At 46.6% G+C, this 25000-nt stretch overlaps 1 pseudogene; it reads left to right on the forward strand.

Moving 5' to 3' along the window:
- LOC115126846 (lipoma-preferred partner homolog) overlaps positions 1-25000 on the forward strand; it is a 582609-nt pseudogene that overhangs the window by 303922 nt on the left and 253687 nt on the right.

A 25000-nucleotide genomic window follows, 5' to 3' on the forward strand; every position in this document is an offset into this window, starting at 1 on the left:
ATATATATATATATATATATATATCTCTACATATACACAGTACCAGTCAACAGTTTGGACAAACCTACTCATTCCAGGGGTGTTCTTTCTTTTCACTAGTTTCTACACTGTAGATAATAATAGTGAAGACATCAAAACTATGAAATAACACATATGGACTCATGTCGTAACCAAACAAGTGGTAAACAAATCAGCTAAACAAGCTAGAATATATTTGAGATTCTTCCCTTTGACTTGATGACAGCTCTGCACAGTCTTAGGTGTGTCCAGACGTTTGACTTGATGACAGCTCTGCACAGTCTTAGGTGTGTCCAGACGTTTGACTTGTTGACAGCTCTGCACAGTCTTAGGTGTGTCCAGACGTTTGACTTGATGACAGCTCTGCACAGTCTTAGGTGTGTCCAGACGTTTGACTTGATGACAGCTCTGCACAGTCTTAGGTGTGTCCAGACGTTTGACTTGATGACAGCTCTGCACAGTCTTAGGTGTGTCCAGACGTTTGACTTGATGACAGCTCTGCACAGTCTTAGGTGTGTCCAGACGTTTGACTTGATGACATCTCTGCACAGTCTTAGGTGTGTCCAAACGTTTGACTTGATGACATCTCTGCACAGTCTTAGGTGTGTCCAAACGTTTGACTTGATGACAGCTCTGCACAGTCTTAGGTGTGTCCAGACGTTTGACTTGATGACATCTCTGCACAGTCTTAGGTGTGTCCAGACGTTTGACTTGATGACAGCTCTGCACAGTCTTAGGTGTGTCCAGACGTTTGACTTGATGACATCTCTGCACAGTCTTAGGTGTGTCCAAACGTTTGACTTGATGACATCTCTGCACAGTCTTAGGTGTGTCCAAACGTTTGACTTGATGACAGCTCTGCACAGTCTTAGGTGTGTCCAGACGTTTGACTTGTTGACAGCTCTGCACAGTCTTAGGTGTGTCCAGACGTTTGACTTGATGACAGCTCTGCACAGTCTTAGGTGTGTCTTGACGTTTGACTTGTTGACAGCTCTGTACAGTCTTAGGTGTGTCCAGACGTTTGACTTGATGACAGCTCTGCACAGTCTTAGGTGTGTCCAGACGTTTGACTTGTTGACAGCTCTCCACAGTCTTAGGTGTGTCCAAACGTTTGACTTGATGACATCTCTGCACAGTCTTAGGTGTGTCCAAACGTTTGACTTGATGACAGCTCTGCACAGTCTTAGGTGTGTCCAGACGTTTGACTTGATGACATCTCTGCACAGTCTTAGGTGTGTCCAGACGTTTGACTTGATGACAGCTCTGCACAGTCTTAGGTGTGTCTTTTACGTTTGACTTGTTGACAGCTCTGTACAGTCTTAGGTGTGTCCAGACGTTTGACTTGATGACAGCTCTGCACAGTCTTAGGTGTGTCCAGACGTTTGACTTGTTGACAGCTCTCCACAGTCTTAGGTGTGTCCAGACGTTTGACTTGATGACAGCTCTGCACAGTCTTAGGTGTGTCCAGACGTTTGACTTGATGACAGCTCTGCACAGTCTTAGGTGTGTCCAGACGTTTGACTTGATGACAGCTCTGCACAGTCTTAGGTGTGTCCAGACGTTTGACTTGATGACAGCTCTGCACAGTCTTAGGTGTGTCCAGACGTTTGACTTGATGACAGCTCTGCACAGTCTTAGGTGTGTCCAGACGTTTGACTTGATGACAGCTCTGCACAGTCTTAGGTGTGTCCAGACGTTTGACTTGATGACAGCTCTGCACAGTCTTAGGTGTGTCCAAACGTTTGACTTGATGACAGCTCTGCACAGTCTTAGGTGTGTCCAGACGTTTGACTTGTTGACAGCTCTGCACAGTCTTAGGTGTGTCCAGACGTTTGACTTGTTGACAGCTCTGCACAGTCTTAGGTGTGTCCAGACGTTTGACTTGTTGACAGCTCTGCACAGTCTTAGGTGTGTCCAGACGTTTGACTTGATGACAGCTCTGCACAGTCTTAGGTGTGTCCAGACGTTTGACTTGATGACAGCTCTGCACAGTCTTAGGTGTGTCCAGACGTTTGACTTGATGACAGCTCTGCACAGTCTTAGGTGTGTCCAGACGTTTGACTTGATGACAGCTCTGCACAGTCTTAGGTGTGTCCAGACGTTTGACTTGATGACAGCTCTGCACAGTCTTAGGTGTGTCCAGACGTTTGACTTGATGACAGCTCTGCACAGTCTTAGGTGTGTCCAGACGTTTGACTTGATGACAGCTCTGCACAGTCTTAGGTGTGTCCAGACGTTTGACTTGTTGACAGCTCTGCACAGTCTTAGGTGTGTCCAGACGTTTGACTTGATGACATCTCTGCACAGTCTCAGGTGTGTCCAGACGTTTGACTTGTTGACAGCTCTGCACAGTCTTAGGTGTGTCCAGACGTTTGACTTGATGACAGCTCTGCACAGTCTTAGGTGTGTCCAGACGTTTGACTTGATGACATCTCTGCACAGTCTTAGGTGTGTCCAGACGTTTGACTTGATGACATCTCTGCACAGTCTTAGGTGTGTCCAGACGTTTGACTTGTTGACAGCTCTGCACAGTCTTAGGTGTGTCCAGACGTTTGACTTGTTGACAGCTCTGCACAGTCTTAGGTGTGTCCAGACGTTTGACTTGATGACAGCTCTGCACAGTCTTAGGTGTGTCCAGACGTTTGACTTGTTGACAGCTCTGCACAGTCTTAGGTGTGTCCAGACGTTTGACTTGATGACATCTCTGCACAGTCTTAGGTGTGTCCAGACGTTTGACTTGTTGACAGCTCTGCACAGTCTTAGGTGTGTCCAGACGTTTGACTTGATGACAGCTCTGCACAGTCTTAGGTGTGTCCAGACGTTTGACTTGTTGACAGCTCTGCACAGTCTTAGGTGTGTCCAGACGTTTGACTTGATGACATCTCTGCACAGTCTTAGGTGTGTCCAGACGTTTGACTTGTTGACAGCTCTGCACAGTCTTAGGTGTGTCCAGACGTTTGACTTGATGACAGCTCTGCACAGTCTTAGGTGTGTCCAGACGTTTGACTTGTTGACAGCTCTGCACAGTCTTAGGTGTGTCCAGACGTTTGACTTGTTGACAGCTCTGCACAGTCTTAGGTGTGTCCAGACGTTTGACTTGATGACAGCTCTGCACAGTCTTAGGTGTGTCCAGACGTTTGACTTGTTGACAGCTCTCCACAGTCTTAGGTGTGTCCAGACGTTTGACTTGATGACAGCTCTGCACAGTCTTAGGTGTGTCCAGACGTTTGACTTGATGACAGCTCTGCACAGTCTTAGGTGTGTCCAGACGTTTGACTTGATGACAGCTCTGCACAGTCTTAGGTGTGTCCAGACGTTTGACTTGATGACAGCTCTGCACAGTCTTAGGTGTGTCCAGACGTTTGACTTGATGACAGCTCTGCACAGTCTTAGGTGTGTCCAGACGTTTGACTTGATGACAGCTCTGCACAGTCTTAGGTGTGTCCAGACGTTTGACTTGATGACAGCTCTGCACAGTCTTAGGTGTGTCCAGACGTTTGACTTGATGACAGCTCTGCACAGTCTTAGGTGTGTCCAGACGTTTGACTTGTTGACAGCTCTGCACAGTCTTAGGTGTGTCCAGACGTTTGACTTGATGACAGCTCTGCACAGTCTTAGGTGTGTCCAGACGTTTGACTTGATGACAGCTCTGCACAGTCTTAGGTGTGTCCAGACGTTTGACTTGATGACAGCTCTGCACAGTCTTAGGTGTGTCCAAACGTTTGACTTGATGACAGCTCTGCACAGTCTTAGGTGTGTCCAGACGTTTGACTTGTTGACAGCTCTGCACAGTCTTAGGTGTGTCCAGACGTTTGACTTGTTGACAGCTCTGCACAGTCTTAGGTGTGTCCAGACGTTTGACTTGTTGACAGCTCTGCACAGTCTTAGGTGTGTCCAGACGTTTGACTTGTTGACAGCTCTGCACAGTCTTAGGTGTGTCCAGACGTTTGACTTGATGACAGCTCTGCACAGTCTTAGGTGTGTCCAGACGTTTGACTTGATGACAGCTCTGCACAGTCTTAGGTGTGTCCAGACGTTTGACTTGATGACAGCTCTGCACAGTCTTAGGTGTGTCCAGACGTTTGACTTGATGACAGCTCTGCACAGTCTTAGGTGTGTCCAGACGTTTGACTTGATGACAGCTCTGCACAGTCTTAGGTGTGTCCAGACGTTTGACTTGATGACAGCTCTGCACAGTCTTAGGTGTGTCCAGACGTTTGACTTGATGACAGCTCTGCACAGTCTTAGGTGTGTCCAGACGTTTGACTTGTTGACAGCTCTGCACAGTCTTAGGTGTGTCCAGACGTTTGACTTGATGACATCTCTGCACAGTCTTAGGTGTGTCCAGACGTTTGACTTGTTGACAGCTCTGCACAGTCTTAGGTGTGTCCAGACGTTTGACTTGATGACAGCTCTGCACAGTCTTAGGTGTGTCCAGACGTTTGACTTGATGACATCTCTGCACAATCTTAGGTGTGTCCAGACGTTTGACTTGATGACATCTCTGCACAGTCTTAGGTGTGTCCAGACGTTTGACTTGTTGACAGCTCTGCACAGTCTTAGGTGTGTCCAGACGTTTGACTTGTTGACAGCTCTGCACAGTCTTAGGTGTGTCCAGACGTTTGACTTGATGACAGCTCTGCACAGTCTTAGGTGTGTCCAGACGTTTGACTTGTTGACAGCTCTGCACAGTCTTAGGTGTGTCCAGACGTTTGACTTGATGACATCTACATGTTTCATATATATATTTATTAAAGAGGATGGTCCTCCTCTTCCTCCTCTTCCTCCTCTGAGGAGCCTGCTCTGTACTTATTGCTGTAGACTACCTTTCTGCTTCCTGGGAATCTGCATGTTGTCCCGGATGACTGCAGTCACAGCCTGGGAATCGGCATGTCATCCCTGATGACTGCAGTCACACGGTCACGCAGTCACAGCCTGGGAATCGGCATGTTATCCCTGATGACTGCAGTCACAGCCTGGGAATCGGCATGATGTCCCTGATGACTGCAGTCACACGGTCACGCAGTCACAGCCTGGGAATCTGCATGATGTCCCTGATGACTGCAGTCACAGCCTGGGAATTGGCATGATGTCCCTGATGACTGCAGTCACAGCCTGGGAATCGGCATGATGTCCCTGATGACTGCAGTCACAGCCTGGGAATCGGCATGTTGTCCCTGATGACTGCAGTCACAGCCTGGGAATCGGCATGTTGTCTCTGATGACTGCAGTCACAGCCTGGGAATCGGCATGTTGTCCCCGATGACTGCAGTCACAGCCTGGGAATTGGCATGTTATCCCTGATGACTGCAGTCACAGCCTGGGAATCGGCATGATGTCCCTGATGACTGCAGTCACAGCCTGGGAATCGGCATGATGTCCCTGATGACTGCAGTCACAGCCTGGGAATCTGCATGTTATCCCTGATGACTGCAGTCACAGCCTGGGAATCGGCATGTTATCCCTGATGACTGCAGTCACACGGTCACGCAGTCACAGCCAGCTTCTCAAATTACATCATATTCCCTGGCCAAAAGTAGTGCAATATGTAGGGAATAGGGTGTCATTTGGGTCTAAAGTAGTGCACTATGTAGGGAATAGGGTGCCTTTTGGGTCTGTAGTAGTGAACTATATAGGGAATAAGGTGCCATTTGTGTCTAAAGTAGTGCACTATATAGGGAATATTGTGCCATGTGTGTCTAAAGTAGTGCACTATATAGGGAATAGTGTGCCATTTGGGTCTGTAGTAGTGCACTATGTAGGGAATAGTGTGCCATTTGTGTCTAAAGTAGTGCACTATATAGGGAATAGTGTGCCATTTGTGTCTAAAGTAGTGCACTATATAGGGAATAGTGTGCCATTTGTGTCTGTAGTAGTGCACTATATAGGGAATAGTGTGCCATTTGTGTCTAAAGTAGTGCACTATATAGGGAATAGTGTACCATTTGTGTCTAAAGTAGTGCACTATATAGGGAATAGTGTGCCATTTGTGTCTAAAGTAGTGCACTATATAGGGAATAGTGTGCCATTTGTGTCTGTAGTAGTGCACTATATAGGGAATAGTGTGCCATTTGTGTCTAAATGTAGTGCACTATATAGGGAATAGTGTGCCATTTGTGTCTAAAGTAGTGCACTATATAGGGATAAGTGTGCCATTTAGTAAAGTAAAACCCATTGACCTAACATGTAGTGGATGAGAGTCCATAAATCTCTGTCTTTTGATCCTGACGTCTGAGATGTCCTGCTGTTCCTCTGTGGACACTGGTTGAATCAACGTTGTTTCCACGGATTGGATTTGCAAAACGTCATCAACGTAAGACAATCTTTTCTACCTAAATCGAATGACATGGTGACATTTTCTGTTGATCGCGTTGAATTGACATTAGTTGACAACTCAACCAATTTTATATCAAAACTAGATGTTGAAATGACATCTGCCCTTGTGCTGCTGGTCTCTCTCCCCCTCCCTCCCTTTCTCTCTCCCCTCCCTCCCTTTCTCTCTCCCCTCCCTCCCTTTCTCTCTCCCCCTCCCTCCCTTTCTCTCTCCCCCTCCCTCCCTTTCTCTCTTCCCCTCCCTCCCTTTCTCTCTCCCCCTCCCTCCCTTTCTCCCCCTCCCTCCCCTCCCTCCCTTTCTCCCCCCCACTCCCTTTCTCTCTCCCCCTCCCTTTCTCTCTTCCCTCCCTCCCTTTCTCTCTCCCCCTCCCTCCCTTTCTCTCTCCCCCTCCCTCCCTTTCTCCCCCTCCCTCCCTTTCCCCCTCCCTTCCCCTCCCTCCTTTTCTCTCCCCCACTCTCCCTTTCTCTCTCCCCCTCCCTCCCTTTCTCTCCCCCCCTCCCCCCCTTTCTCTCTCCTCCTCCCTCCCTTTCTCTCTCCCTCCCTCCCTTTCTCCCCCTCCCTCCCTTTCTCTTGGAACCCTACACAGGCAGGTATTTTAAGCCCTACCCATGCCCGTGAGGATCAAACCCCACAATACCCAGGACTGATTGCTTCTGTCAAATTGAAGGCCCTACCTGAACCCTAAATCAGAAATAACTTCCTCCGTTAGCTGCTCCTCTCTGTCTGTCCCTCGTTCCCTGCTCTGCTCACGCTACATGCGCTCTGTGCGTGGCACGGCTTGTGTAGGTACTGTATCCATAGCAACGCCTCCGAGAGCCGAGCAGTTTTTCTTCACTCTAAACTCCGACAAAACTCAGTGAACGTTGTTATTTTTGGTGAAGCAATCTCCCCTGTGAACTCGGACAATGTTCTGATTTTATATTTTGATGAGATCGAAACACTAAATGATAGGTACTGTGCAGAGCACAAGCAAATGGTTCAGCTTCAAAATGTTGATGATCAATTTAGTGATATCCGATCCTTATCCGTACTCTAGTTATTGATGAAAAAATCATTTCTAGCCGGCCCTAACCAGATGTATAATGTCAGGTCCCTTTGGGTTCAGTCAGGTAGCAGAGCTCTACTCTCTCTCTCTCTCTCTCTCTCTCTCTCTCTCTCTCTCTCTCTCTCTCCTATCTCTCTCTCTCTCTCTCTCCTCTATCCTCTCTCTCTCCCTCTCTCTCTTCTCTCTCCTCTATCCTTTCTCTCTCCTCTCTCCTCCATCCTCTCTCCCAACTCTCTCTCTCTCTCTCATCTATCCTCTCTCTCTCTCTCTTCTCTATCCTCTCTTTCTCTTCTCTATCCTCTCTCTCTCTCTCTCTCTCTCTCTCTCTTCTATCCTCTATCTCTCTCTCTCTATCCTCTCTATCCTCTATCTCTCTCTCCTCCTCTATCTCTCTCTCCCTATCCTCTCTCTCTCTCTCTCTCTCTCTCTCTCCTCTATCTCTCCTCTCTCAATAGCAAGGCTATGCTCACAAAGTCTGTACATAGTCAAAGCTTTCCTTAAATTTGGGTCAGTCACAGTGGTCAGGTATTCTGCCGCTGTGTGCTCTCTGTTTAGGACCAAATACTCTGTTTCTTTGTTAAATCCTTCCAATGTGTCAAGTAATTATCTTTTTGTTTTCTCATGATTTGATTGGGTCTAATTGTGCTGCTGTCCTGGGGCTCTGTGGGGTGTGTTTGTGTTTATGAACAGAGCCCCAGGACCAGCTTATATAGGGGACTCTTCTCCAGGTTCATCTCTCTGTAGGTGATGGCTTTGTTATGGAAGGTTTAGGAATCGCTTCCTTTTAGGTGGTTGTAGAATTTAACAGCTCTTTTCTGGATATTGATAATTAGTGGGTATCGGCCTAATTCTGCTCTGCATGCATTATTTGTGTTCTACGTTGTACACAGAGGATATTTTTGCAGAATTCTGCATGCAGAGTCTCAATTTGGTGTTTGTCCCATTTTGTGAAGTCGTGGTTGGTGAGCGGACCCCAGACCTCACAACCATAAAGGGCAATGTGCTCTATGACTGATCCCAACTCTCTCTCTCCCTTCTTTCCTTCCTTTATCCTCTCTCCCAACTCTCTCTCTCTCTCTCTCTCTCCCCTCTATCTCTCTCTCTCTCTCTCTCTCTCTCTCTCTCTCTCTCTCTCTCTCTCTCCACTATCCTCTCTCCCAACTCTCTCTCTCTCTCTCTCTCTCTCTCTCTCTCTCTCTCTCTATCCTCTCTCTCTCTCTCCCCTCTATCCTCTCTCTCTCACTCTTCTCTCTCTCTCTCTCCCAACTCCCTCTCTTCTCTATCCTTTCTCCCAACTCTCTCTCGCTCTCTCGCTATCCTCTCTCCCAAATCTCTCTCTCTCTCTCTCTATATATATATCTCTCTCCCCTCTCTCTCTCCTCTATCCTCTCTATCTCTGTCTCTCCCTCTCTCGCTATCCTCTCTCCGAACTCTCTCTCTCTATATATATATATCTCTCTCCCCTCTCTCTCTCTCGCTCTCTCCCCTCTCTATCCTCTCTCTCCTCTATCCTCTCTCTCTCTCTCCTCTATCCTCTCTCTCCCTCTCTCTCTTCTCTATCCTCTCTCCCAACTCTCTCTCGCTCTCTCACTATCCTCTCTCCCAAATCTCTCTATATATCTCTCTCTCCCTCTCTCCTCTCATCTCTCTCTCTGTCTCTCCCTCTCTCGCCATCCTCTCTCCCAACTCTCTCTCTCTCTCTCTCTCTCTCTCTCTCTCTCTCTCGCTCTCTCTATATCTCTCTCCCCTCTCTCTCCTCTATCCTCTCTCTTGCTCTCTCCCTCTCTATCCTCTCTCTCTCCTCTATCCCTCTCTCTCTCCTCTATCCTCTCTCTCCCAACTCTCTCTCTCTGTCTCTCTCTCTCTCTCTCTCTCTCCTCTATCCTCTCTCCCAACTCTCTCTCTCTCTCTCTCTCTCTCTCTCTCTCTCTCTCTCTCGCTCTCCCTATCTCCCAACTGTCTCTCTGTCTCTCTCTCTCTCTCTGTCTCTCTCTCTCTCCCTCTCTCTCAATTCAATTCAAGGGGCTTTATTGGCATGGGAAACGTGTTAACATTGTCAAAGCAAGTGAGGTAGATAATATAAACAATCCAAATTAGCAGTAAACATTACACACTCAGAAGTTTCAAAACAATAAAGACATTACAAATGTCATATTATATATATATTTACACAGTGTTGTAACAATGTACAAATGGTTAAGGGTACACAAGGGAAAATAAATAAGCATGAATATGGGTTGTGTTTACAATGGTGTTTGTTCTTCACTGGTTGCCATTTTCTTGTGGCAACAGGTCACACATCTCTCTGCTGTGATGGCACACTGTGGAATTTCACCCAGTAGATATGGGAGTTTATCAAAATTGGATTTGTTTTTGAATTCTTTTTCGATCTGTGTAATCTGAGGTTAGGAATTGCAGCTCAGTTTCCACCTCCTTTTGTGGGCAGTGTGCACATAGCCTGTCTTCTCTTGAGAGCCATGTCTGCCTATGGCGGCCTTTCTCAATAGCAAGGCTATGCTCACTGAGTCTGTACATAGTCAAAGCGTTCCTTAAGTTTGGGTCAGTCACAGTTGTCAGGTATTATGCCACTGTGTATTCTCTGTGTAGGGCCAAATAACATTCTACTTCGCTCAGTTTTTTTGTTAATTCTTTCCAATGTGTCAAGTAATTATATTTTTGTTTTCTCATGATTTGTTTGGGTCTAATTGTGCTGCTGTCCTGGGGCTCTATGGGGTCTGTTTGTGTTTGTGAACAGAGCCCCAGGACCAGCTTGCCTAGGGGACTCTTCTCCAGGTTCATCTCTCTGTAGGTGATGGTTTTGTTATGGAAGGTTTGGGAATCGCTTCCATTTAGGTGGTTGTAGAATTTAACGGCTCTTTTCTGGATTTTGATAATTAGCGGGTATCGGCCTAATTCTGCTCTACATGCATTATTTGGGTTTCTACGTTGTACACGGAGGATATTTTTTGCAGAATCCCGCAATCTGAATTTGGTGTTTGTCCTATTTTGTGAAATCTTGGTTGGTGAGACCAAGACCTCACAACCATAAACGCAATGGGCTCCATGACTGATTCAAGTATTTTTAGCCAGATCCTAATTGGTGTGTTGAATTTATGGGACCAGGACAGTATTAACCCTGGTTTATGGATGGAGGGATGGGACCAGGACAGTATTAACCCTGGTTTAGGGATGGAGGGATGGGACCAGGACAGTATTAACCCTGGTTTATGGATGGAGGGATGGGACCAGGACAGTATTAACCCTGGTTTATGGATGGAGGGATGGGACCAGGACAGTATTAACCCTGGTTTATGGATGGAGGGATGGGACCAGGACAGTATTAACCCTGGTTTATGGATGGAGGGATGGGACCAGGACAGTATTAACCCTGGTTTATGGATGGAGGGATGGGACCAGGACAGTATTAACCCTGGTTTATGGATGGAGGGATGGGACCAGGACAGTATTAACCCTGGTTTATGGATGGAGGGATGGGACCAGGACAGTATTAACCCTGGTTTATGGATGGAGGGATGGGACCAGGACATTATTAACCCTGGTTTATGGATGGAGGGATGGGACCAGGACATTATTAACCCTGGTTTATGGATGAGGGATGGGACCAGGACATTATTAACCCTGGTTTATGGATGGAGGGATGGGACCAGGACATTATTAACCCTGGTTTATGGATGGAGGGATGGGACCAGGACATTATTAACCCTGGTTTATGGATGGAGGGATGGGACCAGACAGTATTAACCCTGGTTTATGGATGGAGGGATCAGGACAGTTTATGGATGGAGGATGGGACCAGGACAGTATTAACCCTGGTTTATGGATGGAGGGATGGGACCAGGACAGTATTAACCCTGGTTTATGGATGGAGGGATGGGACCAGGACATTATTAACCCTGGTTTATGGATGGAGGGATGGAGGGATGGGACCAGGACAGTATTAACCCTGGTTTATGGATGGAGGGATGGGACCAGGACAGTATTAACCCTGGTTTATGGATGGAGGGATGGAGGGATGGGACCAGTCAGTATTAACCCTGGTTTATGGATGGAGGATGGGACCAGGACATTATTAACCCTGGTTTATGGATGGAGGGATGGGACCAGGACATTATTAACCCTGGTTTATGGATGGAGGGATGGGACCAGGACATTATTAACCCTGGTTTTGGATGGGATGGGACCAGGACATTATTAACCCTGGTTTATGGATGATGACCAGGACAGTATTAACCCTGGTTTATGGATGGAGGGATGGGGGACAGTATTTGTTTATGGATGGAGGGAACAGGACAGCCCTGGTTTATGGATGGAGGGATGGGACCAGACAGTATTAACCCTGGTTTATGGATGGAGGGATGGAGGGATGGGACCAGGACATTATTAACCCTGGTTTATGGATGGAGGGATCAGTATTAACTCTGGTTTATGGATGGAGGGATGGGAAGGACATTATTAACCCTGGTTTATGGATGGAGGGATGGGACAGGACAGTATTAACCCTGGTTTATGGTTGGAGGGATGGAGGGATGGGACCAGGACAGTATTTAACCCTTGGTTTATGGATGGAGGGATGGGACCAGGATATTTGGTTTATTTGGAGAGATGGGCAGGACAGTATTCCCTGGTTTATGGATGGAGGGATGGGACCAGACAGTATTAACCCTGGTTTTTGGAGGGTTTTAACCCTGGTTTATGGATGGAGGATGGGACCAGGACATTATTAACCCTGGTTTATGGATGGAGGGATGGAGGGATGGGACCCGACATTATTAACCCTGGTTTATGGATGGAGGGATTTGATTCCTGGTTTTTTTAGACCAGACATTATTAACCTTGGTATGGATGAGGGATGGGACCAGGACAGTATTAACCTGGTTTATGGATGGAGGGATGGGACCAGGACAGTATTAACCCTGGTTTATGGATGGAGGGATGGGACCAGGACAGTATTAACCCTGGTTTATGGATGGAGGGATGGGACCAGGACATTATTAACCCTGGTTTATGGATGGAGGGATGGGACCAGGACAGTATTAACCCTGGTTTATGGATGGAGGGATGGAGGGATGGGACCATGACAGTATTAACCCTGGTTTATGGATGGAGGGATGGGACCAGGACATTATTAACCCTGGTTTATGGATGGAGGGATGGGACCAGGACAGTATTAACCCTGGTTTATGGATGGATGGAGGGATGGGACCAGGACATTATTAACCCTGGTTTATGGATGGAGGGATGGGACCAGGACATTATTAACCCTGGTTTATGGATGGAGGGATGGGATGGGTATTAACCCTGGTTTATGGATGGAGGGATGGGACAGGACATTATTAACCCTGGTTTATGGATGGAGGGATGGGACCAGGACATTATTAACCCTGGTTTATGGATGGAGGGATGGAGGGATGGGACCAGGACATTATTAACCCTGGTTTATGGATGGAGGGATGGGACCAGGACATTATTAACCCTGGTTTATGGATGGAGGGATGGGACCAGGACAGTATTAACCCTGGTTTATGGATGGAGGGATGGGACCAGGACATTATTAACCCTGGATGGAGGGATGGGACCAGGACATTATTAACCCTGGTTTATGGATGGAGGGATGGGACCAGGACATTATTAACCCTGGTTTATGGATGGAGGGATGGGACCAGGACAGTATTAACCCTGGTTTATGGATGGATGGGGATGGGACCAGGACAGTATTAACCCTGGTTTATGGATGGAGGGATGGGACCAGGACATTATTAACCCTGGTTTATGGATGGAGGGATGGGACCAGGACAGTATTAACCCTGGTTTATGGATGGAGGGATGGGACCAGGACATTATTAACCCTGGTTTATGGATGGAGGGATGGGACCAGGACATTATTAACCCTGGTTTATGGATGGAGGGATGGGACCATGACAGTATTAACCCTGGTTTATGGATGGAGGGATGGAGGGATGGGACCAGGACATTATTAACCCTGGTTTAGGGATGGGACCAGGACATTATTAACCCTGGTTTATGGATGGAGGGATGGGACCAGGACAGTATTAACCCTGGTTTATGGATGGAGGGATGGGACCAGGACATTATTAACCCTGGTTTATGGATGGGGGGATGGGACCAGGACAGTATTAACCCTGGTTTATGGATGGAGGGATGGGACCAGGACATTATTAACCCTGGTTTATGGATGGAGGGATGGAGGGATGGGACCAGGACATTATTAACCCTGGTTTATGGATGGAGGGATGGGACCAGGACATTATTAACCCTGGTTTATGGATGGAGGGATGGGACCAGGACAGTATTAACCCTGGTTTATGGATGGAGGGATGGGACCAGGACATTACTAACCCTGGTTTATGGATGGAGGGATGGGACCAGGACAGTATTAACCCTGGTTTATGGATGGAGGGATGGGACCAGGACATTATTAACCCTGGTTTATGGATGGAGGGATGGGACCAGGACAGTATTAACCCTGGTTTATGGATGGAGGGATGGAGGGATGGGACCATGACAGTATTAACCCTGGTTTATGGATGGAGGGATGGGACCAGGACATTATTAACCCTGGTTTATGGATGGAGGGATGGGACCAGGACATTATTAACCCTGGTTTATGGATGGAGGGATGGGACCAGGACATTATTAACCCTGGTTTATGGATGGAGGGATGGGACCAGGACAGTATTAACCCTGGTTTGTGGATGGATGGACATTATTAACCCTGGTTTATGGATGGAGGGATGGGACCAGGACATTATTAACCCTGGTTTATGGATGGAGGGATGGGACCAGGACATTATTAACCCTGGTTTATGGATGGATGGAGGGATGGGACCAGGACATTATTAACCCTGGTTTATGGATGGAGGGATGGGACCAGGACATTATTAACCCTGGTTTATGGATGGAGGGATGGGACCAGGACAGTATTAACCCTAGTTTAAGGGTTAAAGTAGTGCAATATTAGTACACTACTACCCTGGTCTATAGTAGTGCACTACCCCTATGGACCCTGGTCTATGGTAGTGCACTACCCTATGGGCCCTGGTCTATAGTAGTGCACTACCATGGTCTATAGTAGTGCACTACCCTGGTCTATAGGAGTGCACTACCCCTATGGGCCCTGGTCTATAGTAGTGCACTACCCTGGTCTATAGGAGTGCACTACCCCTATGGTCCCTGGTCTATAGTAGTGCACTACCCCTATGGGCCCCGGTCTATAGTAGTACACTACCCTGTTCTATATTAGTACACTACCCTGGTCTATAGTAGTGCACTACGCCTATGGACCCTTGTCTATAGTAGTACACTACCCCTATGAGCCCCGGTCTATAGTATTTCACTACCCTGTTCTATATTAGTACACTACCCTGGTCTATAGTAGTGCACTACGCCTATGGACCCTTGTCTATAGTAGTACACTACCCTATGGGCCCTGGTCTATAGTAGTGCCCTGACCTGATCTATAGTACTACCCTGGTCTATAGTAGTACACAACCCTGGTCTATAGTAGTACACAACCCTGGTCTACAGTAGTGCACTACCCTCGTCTATAGTAGTACACAACCCTGGTCTATAGTAGTGCACCCTGGTCTATAGTAGTACACAACCCTGGTCTATAGTAGTGCACTACCCTGGTCTATAGTAGTACACAACCTGGTCTACAGTAGTGCACTACCCTCATCTATAGTAGTGCACTACCCTGGTCTATAGTAGTACACAACCTGGTCTATAGTAGTGCACTACCCCTATGGACCCTGGTCTATGGTAGTGCACTACCCTATGGGCCCTGGTCTATAGTAGTGCACTACCCTGGTCTATAGTAGTGCACTACCCTGGTCTATAGGAGTGCACTACCCCTATGGGCCCTGGTCTATAGTAGTGCACTACCCTGGTCTATAGTAGTGCACTACCCCTATGGGCCCTGGTCTGTAGTAGTGCACTACCCTATGGGCCCTGGTCTATAGTAGTGCACAACCCTGGTCTACAACCCTGGTCTACAGTAGTGCACTACCCCCCTATAGTAGTGGGCTACCCTGGTCCTACCCTGGTCTAGTAGTACACAACCCTGGTCTATAGTAGTGCACTACCCTGGTCTATAGGGTACACCTGGTCTATAGTAGTGCACTACCCTGGTCTACAATTAGTGCACTACCCTGGTCTATAGTAGTACACTACCCCTATGGACCCTTGTCTATAGTAGTACACTACCCTATGGGCCCTGTCTATAGTAGTGCCCTGACCTGGTCTATAGTACTACCCTGGTCTATAGTAGTACACAACCCTGGTCTATAGTAGTACACAACCCTGGTCTACAGTAGTGCACTACCCTCGTCTATAGTAGTGCACTACCCTGGTCTATAGTAGTGCACTACCCTGGTCTATAGTAGTACACAACCCTGGTCTACAGTAGTGCACTACCCTCGTCTATAGTAGCACACAACCCTGGTCTATAGTAGTGGACACCCTGGTCTATAGTAGTACACAACCCTGGTCTACAGTAGTGCACTACCCTGGTCTATAGTAGTACACAACCCTGGTCTATAGTAGTACACAACCCTGGTCTACAGTAGTGCACTACCCTCATCTAGTAGTCTACCCTGGTCTATAGTAGTGCACTACCTGGTCTATAGGCACCACTGGTCTATAGTAGTACACTACCCTGGTCTATAGTAGTGCACTACCCTGGTCTATAGTAGTACACAACCCTGGTCTACAGTAGTGCACTACCCTCGTCTATAGTAGTACACAACCCTGGTCTATAGTAGTACACAACCCTGGTCTACAGTAGTGCACTACCCTCGTCTATAGTAGTGCACTACCCTGGTCTATAGTAGTGCACTACCCTGGTCTATAGTAGTACACAACCCTGGTCCCTGGTCTCATCTATGGTAGTACTACCCTGGTCTATAGTAGTGCCCTACCCTGGTCTAGAGTAGTGCACTAGTCTACAGTAGTGCACTACCCTGTAGTGCACTACCCTGGTCTATAGTAGTGCACTACCCTGGTCTATAGTAGTACACTACCCTGGTCTATAGTAGTACACAACCCTGGTCTACAGTAGTGCACTACCCTCATCTATAGTAGTGCACTACCCTGGTCTATAGTAGTGCACTACCCCTGGTCTGGTCTAGTAGTACACTACCCTGGTCTATAGTAGTGCACTACCCTGGTCTATAGTAGTGCACTACCCCTATGGGCCCTGGTCTGTAGTAGTGCACTACCCTATGGGCCCTGGTCTATAGTAGTGCCCTGACCTGGTCTATAGTACCTGGTCTATAGTAGTACACAACCCTGGTCTATAGTAGTACACAACCCTGGTCTACAGTAGTGCACTACCCTCGTCTATAGTAGTGCACTACCCTGGTCTATAGTAGTGCACTACCCTGGTCTATAGTAGTACACAACCCTGGTCTATAGTAGTGCACTACCCTGGTCTATAGTAGTACACACCCTGGTCTATAGTAGTGCACCCTGGTCTCAATAGTGCACACCCTGGTCTATAGTAGCACTACCCCTATGGACCCTTGTCTATAGTAGTACACTACCCTATGGGCCCTGGTCTATAGTAGTGCCCTGACCTGGTCTATAGTACTACCCTGGTCTATAGTAGTACCCAACCCTGGTCTATAGTAGTACACAACCCTGGTCTACAGTAGTGCACTACCCTCGTCTATAGTAGTGCGCTACCCTGGTCTATAGTAGTGCACTACCCTGGTCTATAGTAGTACACAACCCTGGTCTACAGTAGTGCACTACCCTCGTCTATAGTAGTACACAACCCTGGTCTATAGTAGTGGACTACCCTGGTCTATAGTAGTACACAACCCTGGTCTACAGTAGTGCACTACCCTCGTCTATAGTAGTGCACAACCCTGGTCTATAGTAGTACACAACCCTGGTCTACAGTAGTGCACTACCTCATCTATAGTAGTGCACTACCCTGGTCTATAGTAGTGCACTACCCTGGTCTATAGTAGTGCACTACACTGGTCTATCGTAGTACACTACCCTGGTCTATAGTAGTGCACTACCCTCGTCTATAGTAGTACACAACCCTGGTCTACAGTAGTGCACTACCCTCGTCTATAGTAGTACACAACCCTGGTCTATAGTAGTACACAACCTGGTCTACAGTAGTCTCGTCTATAGTAGTGCACTACCCTGGTCTATAGTAGTGCACTACCCTGGTCTATAGTAGTACACAACCCTGGTCTACAGTAGTGCACTACCCTCATCTATGGTAGTGCACTACCCTGGTCTATAGTAGTGCCCTACCCTGGTCTAGAGTAGTGCACTACCCTGGTCTACAGTAGTGCGCTACCCTCGTCTACAGTAGTGCACTACCCTGGTCTATAGTAGTGCACTACCCTGGTCTATAGTAGTACACTACCCTGGTCTATAGTAGTACACAACCCTGGTCTACAGTAGTGCACTACCCTCATCTATAGTAGTGCACTACCCTGGTCTATAGTAGTGCACTACCTGGTCTATAGTAGTGCACTACCCTGGTCTATCGTAGTACACTACCCTGGTCTATAGTAGTGCACTACCCTCGTCTATAGTAGTACACAACCCTGGTCTACAGTAGTACACAACCCTGGTCTACAGTAGTGCACTACCCTCGTCTATAGTAGTGCACTACCCTGGTCTATAGTAGTGCACTACCCTGGTCTATAGTAGTACACTACCCTGGTCTATAGTAGTACACAACCCTGGTCTATAGTAGTGCACTACCCTCATCGATGGTAGTGCACTACCCTGGTCTATAGTAGTGCCCTACCCTGGTCTATAGTAGTGCACTACCCTGGTCTATAGTAGTGCACTACCCTGGTCTATAGTAGTGCACTACCCTGGTCTATAGTAGTACACTGCCCTGGTCTATATTAGTACACTACCCCTATGGACCCTGGTCTATAGTAGTGCACTACCCTGGTCTATCGTAGTACACTACCCTGGTCTACAGTAGTGCACTACCCTCGTCTACAGTAGTGCACTACCCTGGTCTATAGTAGTGCACTACCCTGGTCTATAGTAGTGCACTACCCTGGTCTATAGTAGTACACTGCCCTGGTCTATAGTAGTACACTACCCCTATGGACCCTGGTCTATAATAGTGCACTACCCCTATGGACCCTGGTCTATAGTAGTGCACTCTATAAGGAATAGGGTGCAATTTGAGACACATACCTGGAGATGCATTTGAAGGAAGCAGGCAGGGCAGTTCATAGTGTATTTTAGTGCTGCCAGGCGCTGCTCCTCCCTATAGCCTTTTAACAGAGCTTCATCACATCACTGCTATATGCAGAACACGTCTTCAGTACCTAAAAGCTAGATAATCTGTGCTCTCTGAGTTCTTAAGATCAAAAGATTTGATTAGATAGGAAGAATAACTTAAATGTTTCCTTGCAGGAACTTCATTTGTGACTGAAGAGAGAGACAAGACAGTGATTTTAAAATCTGTTTTTGTTGATAAACAGAGACTCTTGTGTTCTGCAGAGGATTCAAAACTCTACTATTATCGTTCTGTTTTACAGAACTCTGAAACTCTTCCGTCTGTGACCAGTCCCAATGCTCCGGTCACCGGCTACAAGCGTATGGTCATCCCGACTCAGCCTCCTCTGACGGCCACTAAGAAGTCCGGGGCCCCAGGTGGAACACTGCCCCGTTCCCAGGCGGAGCACTCCCCGTCCTCTGCCTCCCCAGTGGCCAGGCCTCAGTTCCATACGGTGCCACAGCCAGTCCCAGCTACTTACGCCACAGCCTCCACCCCCAGCCAGCCCACCTTCAATGTACAGGTACACAAATCCTGGCTGGTACCCATATCCTGTTGTTGTGCCCTTGAGCAAGGAACTGCACTGAAAGGGATACATCAGGATTTTGACAATGATGTCCTTTATCTACTTCCCCAGAGTCAGATGAACTCGTGGATACCATTTTGTATGTCTCTGTGTCCAGTATTAAGGAAGTTAGAGGTAGTTTCTCGAGCCTATGCTCGACTGGGAGTCTATGCTTATCTGCTAGCATTAGCACAATGACTGGAAGTCTATAGGTGTCTGCTAGCGTTAGCACAATGACTAGAAGTCTATGGGTATCTGCTAGCGTTAGCACAATGACTGGAAGTCTATAGGTGTCTGCTAGCGTTAGCACAATGACTAGAAGTCTATGGGTATCTGCTAGCGTTAGCACAATGACTGGAAGTCTATAGGTGTCTGCTAGCGTTAGCACAATGACTGGAAGTCTATAGGTGTCTGCTAGCATTAGCACAACGACTGGAAGTCTATGGGTATCTGCTAGCGTTAGCACAATGACTGGAAGTCTATAGGTGTCTGCTAGCGTTAGCACAATGACTGGAAGTCTATGGGTATCTGCTAGCGTTTGCACAATGACTGGAAGTCTATAGGTGTCTGCTAGCGTTAGCACAATGACTTGTAAGTCTATGGGTATCTGCTAGCGTTATTTGCTATTTGAGACAGACCCAGTGTCTCTGTGACCACTGACATCATCTTCTTTCCCCCAGGTGAGGTCTGCCCAACCCGCCGCCCAGCCCCCAGGACCCCCCCAGCAGTTTGCCCAGCAGCCGATCCGGAGCCCAGCCCAGGTCCAGTACCTTGTTGTTGTCGTTCTTCTTTTTACCTTAAAAACAAGGAAATTCCACTCCTTGTTCGTGTTTGTTGATGCTTTATTATAGACAGCTAGGAAACAGATCGGGAGATAGAATGGGAGGAGACAAAGTAGGAGACAAAGTAGGAAGAGAGGAAGGGATTGAACCCTCGTCTTCGATGAGGAAGGAGATGTGTTAAAGCTTAGAGTGTTATAAATCATTTGAGCACATCTCTTCACAGGTCCAGTACGTGTCTGCTCAGCCACGAGGCCCTGACTCGGCCTACGGGCCCCCTCAGCCAGGCTTCGCCCCTCAGCCAGGCTTCGCCCCTCAGCCAGGCTTCGTCCCTCAGCCAGGCTCTGCACCACAAGGTGTCAAATCTACCAGACTTTTCACATTCAACATTAACACACACTGTCCATTTGCACTTCTACCATGTTATCTAAAATGGTTTCCAATACATTTTAAATGTATTTAGAAACTAGTAAAATGCACCAAAAAAGTTTTTCTGGTGTTTGTGAAAACGAAGACAAGTAGAATCGATTTTTATTGTTACAATTAAGTTTGTGCAAAAAATGTCATGTGTTATTAGTGTAATTACTGTATTTCTCAACTCATTTTGAACATGTACATGGCGTTTCTGATAGGGTACCCAGAACAGGCCTACCCTGGACCAGGAGGGTACGGGGAGAACCAGGAGGGTACGGGGAGAACCAGGAAACACCTGGAGACCCCAGACTAGCTATACTGCTGCTCCTACCCAGCAGGGCTTCCCACAACCTGTCCCTAAGAAGACCTACATCACAGACCCTCCTGCCAGCCTGGTGCCTCCTGTACACCTCGCCCCACAGAAGGTAAGAACTGAGCCTTGTGGCTTTTATACCCTGGGATGGACATTCAGGATATTGGGTACTGGCCAGCGGAGCTGGTAGACAGTTAAGTGATATTTATTACAGATACACGGCTGAGTGATATTTATTACAGATACACGGTTGAGTGATATTTATTACAGACACACGGCTGAGTGATATTTATTACAGACACACGGCTGAGTGATATTTATTACAGATACATGGCTGAGTGGTATTTATTACAGATACATGGCTGAGTGATACACGTCTGAGTGATATTTATTACAGATACAAGGCTGAGTGATATTTATTACAGATACACGGCTGAGTGATATTTATTACAGATACATGGCTGAGTGATATTTATTACAGACACAAGGCTGAGTGATATTTATTACAGATACATGGCTGAGTGATATTTATTACAGATACATGGCTGAGTGATATTTATTACAGATACAAGGCTGAGTGATATTTATTACAGATACATGGCTGAGTGATATTTATTACAGATACACGGCTGAGTGATATTTATTACAAGGCAGATATTTATTACACATGGCTGAGTGATATTTATTACAGATACATGGCTGAGTGATATTTATTACAGATACATGGCTGAGTGATATTTATTACAGATACATGGCTGAGTGATATTTATTACAGATACATGGCTGAGTGATATTTATTACAGATACAAGGCTGAGTGATATTTATTACAGATACAAGGCTGAGTGATATTTATTACAGATACACGGCTGAGTGATATTTATTACAGATACATGGCTGAGTGATATTTATTACAGATACAAGGCTGAGTGATATTTATTACAGATACATGGCTGAGTGATATTTATTACAGATACACGGCTGAGTGATATTTATTACAGATACTGAGTGATATTTATTACATGGCTGAGTGATATTTATTACAGATACAGATACATGGCTGAGTGATATTTATTACAGATACAAGGATACTGAGTGATATTTATTACAGACACACGGCTGAGTGATATTTATTACAGATACACGGCTGAGTGATATTTATTACAGATACTGAGTGATATTTATTACAGACACATGGCTGAGATGATATTTATTACAGATACAAGGCTGAGTGATATTTATTACAGATACAAGGCTGAGATATTTATTACAGATACACGGCTGAGTGATATTTATTACAGACACAGTGAGTGATATTTATTACAGATACACGGCTGAGTGATATTTATTACAGATACACGGCTGAGTGATATTTATTACAGACACACGGCTGAGTGATATTTATTACAGATACACGGCTGAGTGATATTTATTACAGATACACGGCTGAGTGATATTTATTACAGATACATGGCTGAGTGATATTTATTACAGATACAAGGCTGAGTGATATTTATTACAGATACATGGCTGAGTGATATTTATTACAGACACACGGCTGAGTGATATTTATTACAGATACACGGCTGAGTGATATTTATTACAGATACACGGCTGAGTGATATTTATTACAGATACACGGCTGAGTGATATTTATTACAGATACATGGCTGAGTGATATTTTTACAAGGCTAGTGATATTTATTACAGATACACTGAGTGATATTTATTACAGACACACGGCTGAGTGATATTTATTACAGATACACGGCTGAGTGATATTTATTACAGATACACGGCTGAGTGATATTTATTACAGATACACGGCTGAGTGATATTTATTACAGATACATGGCTGAGTGATATTTATTACAGACACACGGCTGAGTGATATTTATTACAGATACACGGCTGAGTGATATTTATTACAGATACACGGCTGAGTGATATTTATTACAGATACATGGCTGAGTGATATTTATTACAGATACATGGCTGAGTGATATGTATTACAGCTACATGGCTCCCGGCTTGAGAATAACACATACATGTTACAGCGGTAAGGCCTCCTCACAGAGACACCTTCATACATGTTTTCCCATGTCCGTAACCCAGGAGACCTGAACCCCCACCCCATAGCACCCAAATATATCACTTTCCCCTCTGTCAGGTGCTGCTCATCACCTGGGATCAGCGGTAGGGAGAACAACGGGGACAGTACAACAAAAATGACATCACATCCTGTCGTTCATACAACTCGTGCAGAGTAACAGATCAGGGTGTAATGATGAAGTCATCATAATACAGGGTAAACACACCCAGACTTCCGCTCTGTCATACTCCGCTCTCCCAGAGACACCCTGCCAAGGCCCCTCCCTTCACATTCCCCTCCCCGTCAGCCATCTTGGAGTCTGGGTAACGAGATAAATAATCTGCCGCTATGTTGGAGGTGTCTGGCCTATGTCTAACCATCTGCCACTATGTTGGAGGTGTCTGGCCTATGTCTAACCATCTGCCACTATGTTGGAGGTGTCTGGTGTCTAACCATCTGCCACTATGTTGGAGGTGTCTGGCCTATGTCTAACCATCTGCCACTATGTTGGAGGTGTCTGGCCTATGTCTAACCATCTGCCACTATGTTGGAGGTGTCTGGTGTCTAACCATCTGCCACTATGTTGGAGGTGTCTGGTGTCTAACCATCTGCCACTATGTTGGAGGTGTCTGGTGTCTAACCATCTGCCACTATGTTGGAGGTGTCTGGTGTCTAACCATCAGCCACTATGTTGGAGGTGTATGGCCTATGTCTAACCATCTGCCACTATGTTGGAGGTGTCTGGTGTCTAACCATCTGCCACTATGTTGGAGGTGTCTGGTGTCTAACCATCTGCCACTATGTTGGAGGTGTCTGGTGTCTAACCATCTGCCACTATGTTGGAGGTGTCTGGTGTCTAACCATCAGCCACTATGTTGGAGGTGTCTGGCCTATGTCTAACCATCTGCCACTATGTTGGAGGTGTCTGGCCTATGTCTAACCATCTGCCACTATGTTGGAGATGTCTGGTGTCTAACCATCTGCCACTATGTTGGAGGTGTCTGGTGTCTAACCATCTGCCACTATGTTGGAGGTGTCTGGCCTATGTCTAACCATCTGCCACTATGTTGGAGGTGTCTGGTGTCTAACCATCTGCCACTATGTTGGAGGTGTCTGGTGTCTAACCATCTGCCACTATGTTGGAGGTGTCTGGCCTATGTCTAACCATCTGCCACTATATTGGAGGTGTCTGGTGTCTAACCATCTGCCACTATATTGGAGGTGTCTGGCCTATGTCTAACCATCTGCCACTATGTTGGATGTGTCTGGTGTCTAACCATCTGCCACTATATTGGAGGTGTCTGGTGTCTAACTATCAGCCACTATGTTGGAGGTGTCTGGTGTCTAACCATCTGCCACTATATTGGAGGTGTCTGGTGTCTAACTATCAGCCACTATGTTGGAGGTGTCTGGTGTCTAACCATATGTCACTATGTTGTCGGTGTCTGGTGTCTAACCATCTGCCACTATGTTGGAGGTGTCTGGTGTCTAACCATCTGCCACTATATTGGAGGTGTCTGGTGTCTAACTATCAGCCACTATGTTGGAGGTGTCTGGTGTCTAACCATCTGCCACTATGTTGGAGATGTCTGGTGTCTAACCATCTGCCACTATATTGGAGGTGTCTGGTCTATGTCTAACCATCTGCCACTATGTTGGAGGTGTCTAACCATCTGCCACTATGTTGGAGGTGTCTGGTGTCTAACCATATGCCACTATGTTGGAGATGTCTGGTGTCTAACCATCTGCCACTATATTGGAGGTGTCTGGTCTATGTCTAACCATCTGCCACTATGTTGGAGGTGTCTAACCATCTGCCACTATGTTGGAGGTGTCTGGAGTCTAACCATCTGCCACTATGTTGGAGGTGTCTGGTGTCTAACCATATGCCACTATGTTGGAGGTGTCTGGTGTCTAACCATCTGTTACTATATTGGAGGTGTCTGGTGTCTAACCATATGCCACTATATTTGAGGTGTCTGGTGTCTAACCATCTGCCACTATGTTGGAGGTGTCTGGTGTCTAACCATCTGCCACTATGTTGGAGGTGTCTGGTGTCTAACCATCTGTCACTATATTGGAGGTGTCTGGTGTCTAACCATATGCCACTATATTTGAGGTGTCTGGTGTTTCA

This window comes from Oncorhynchus nerka, linkage group LG24 (genome assembly GCF_034236695.1).
Source record: "Oncorhynchus nerka isolate Pitt River linkage group LG24, Oner_Uvic_2.0, whole genome shotgun sequence".
Classification (NCBI taxonomy): domain Eukaryota; kingdom Metazoa; phylum Chordata; class Actinopteri; order Salmoniformes; family Salmonidae; genus Oncorhynchus; species Oncorhynchus nerka.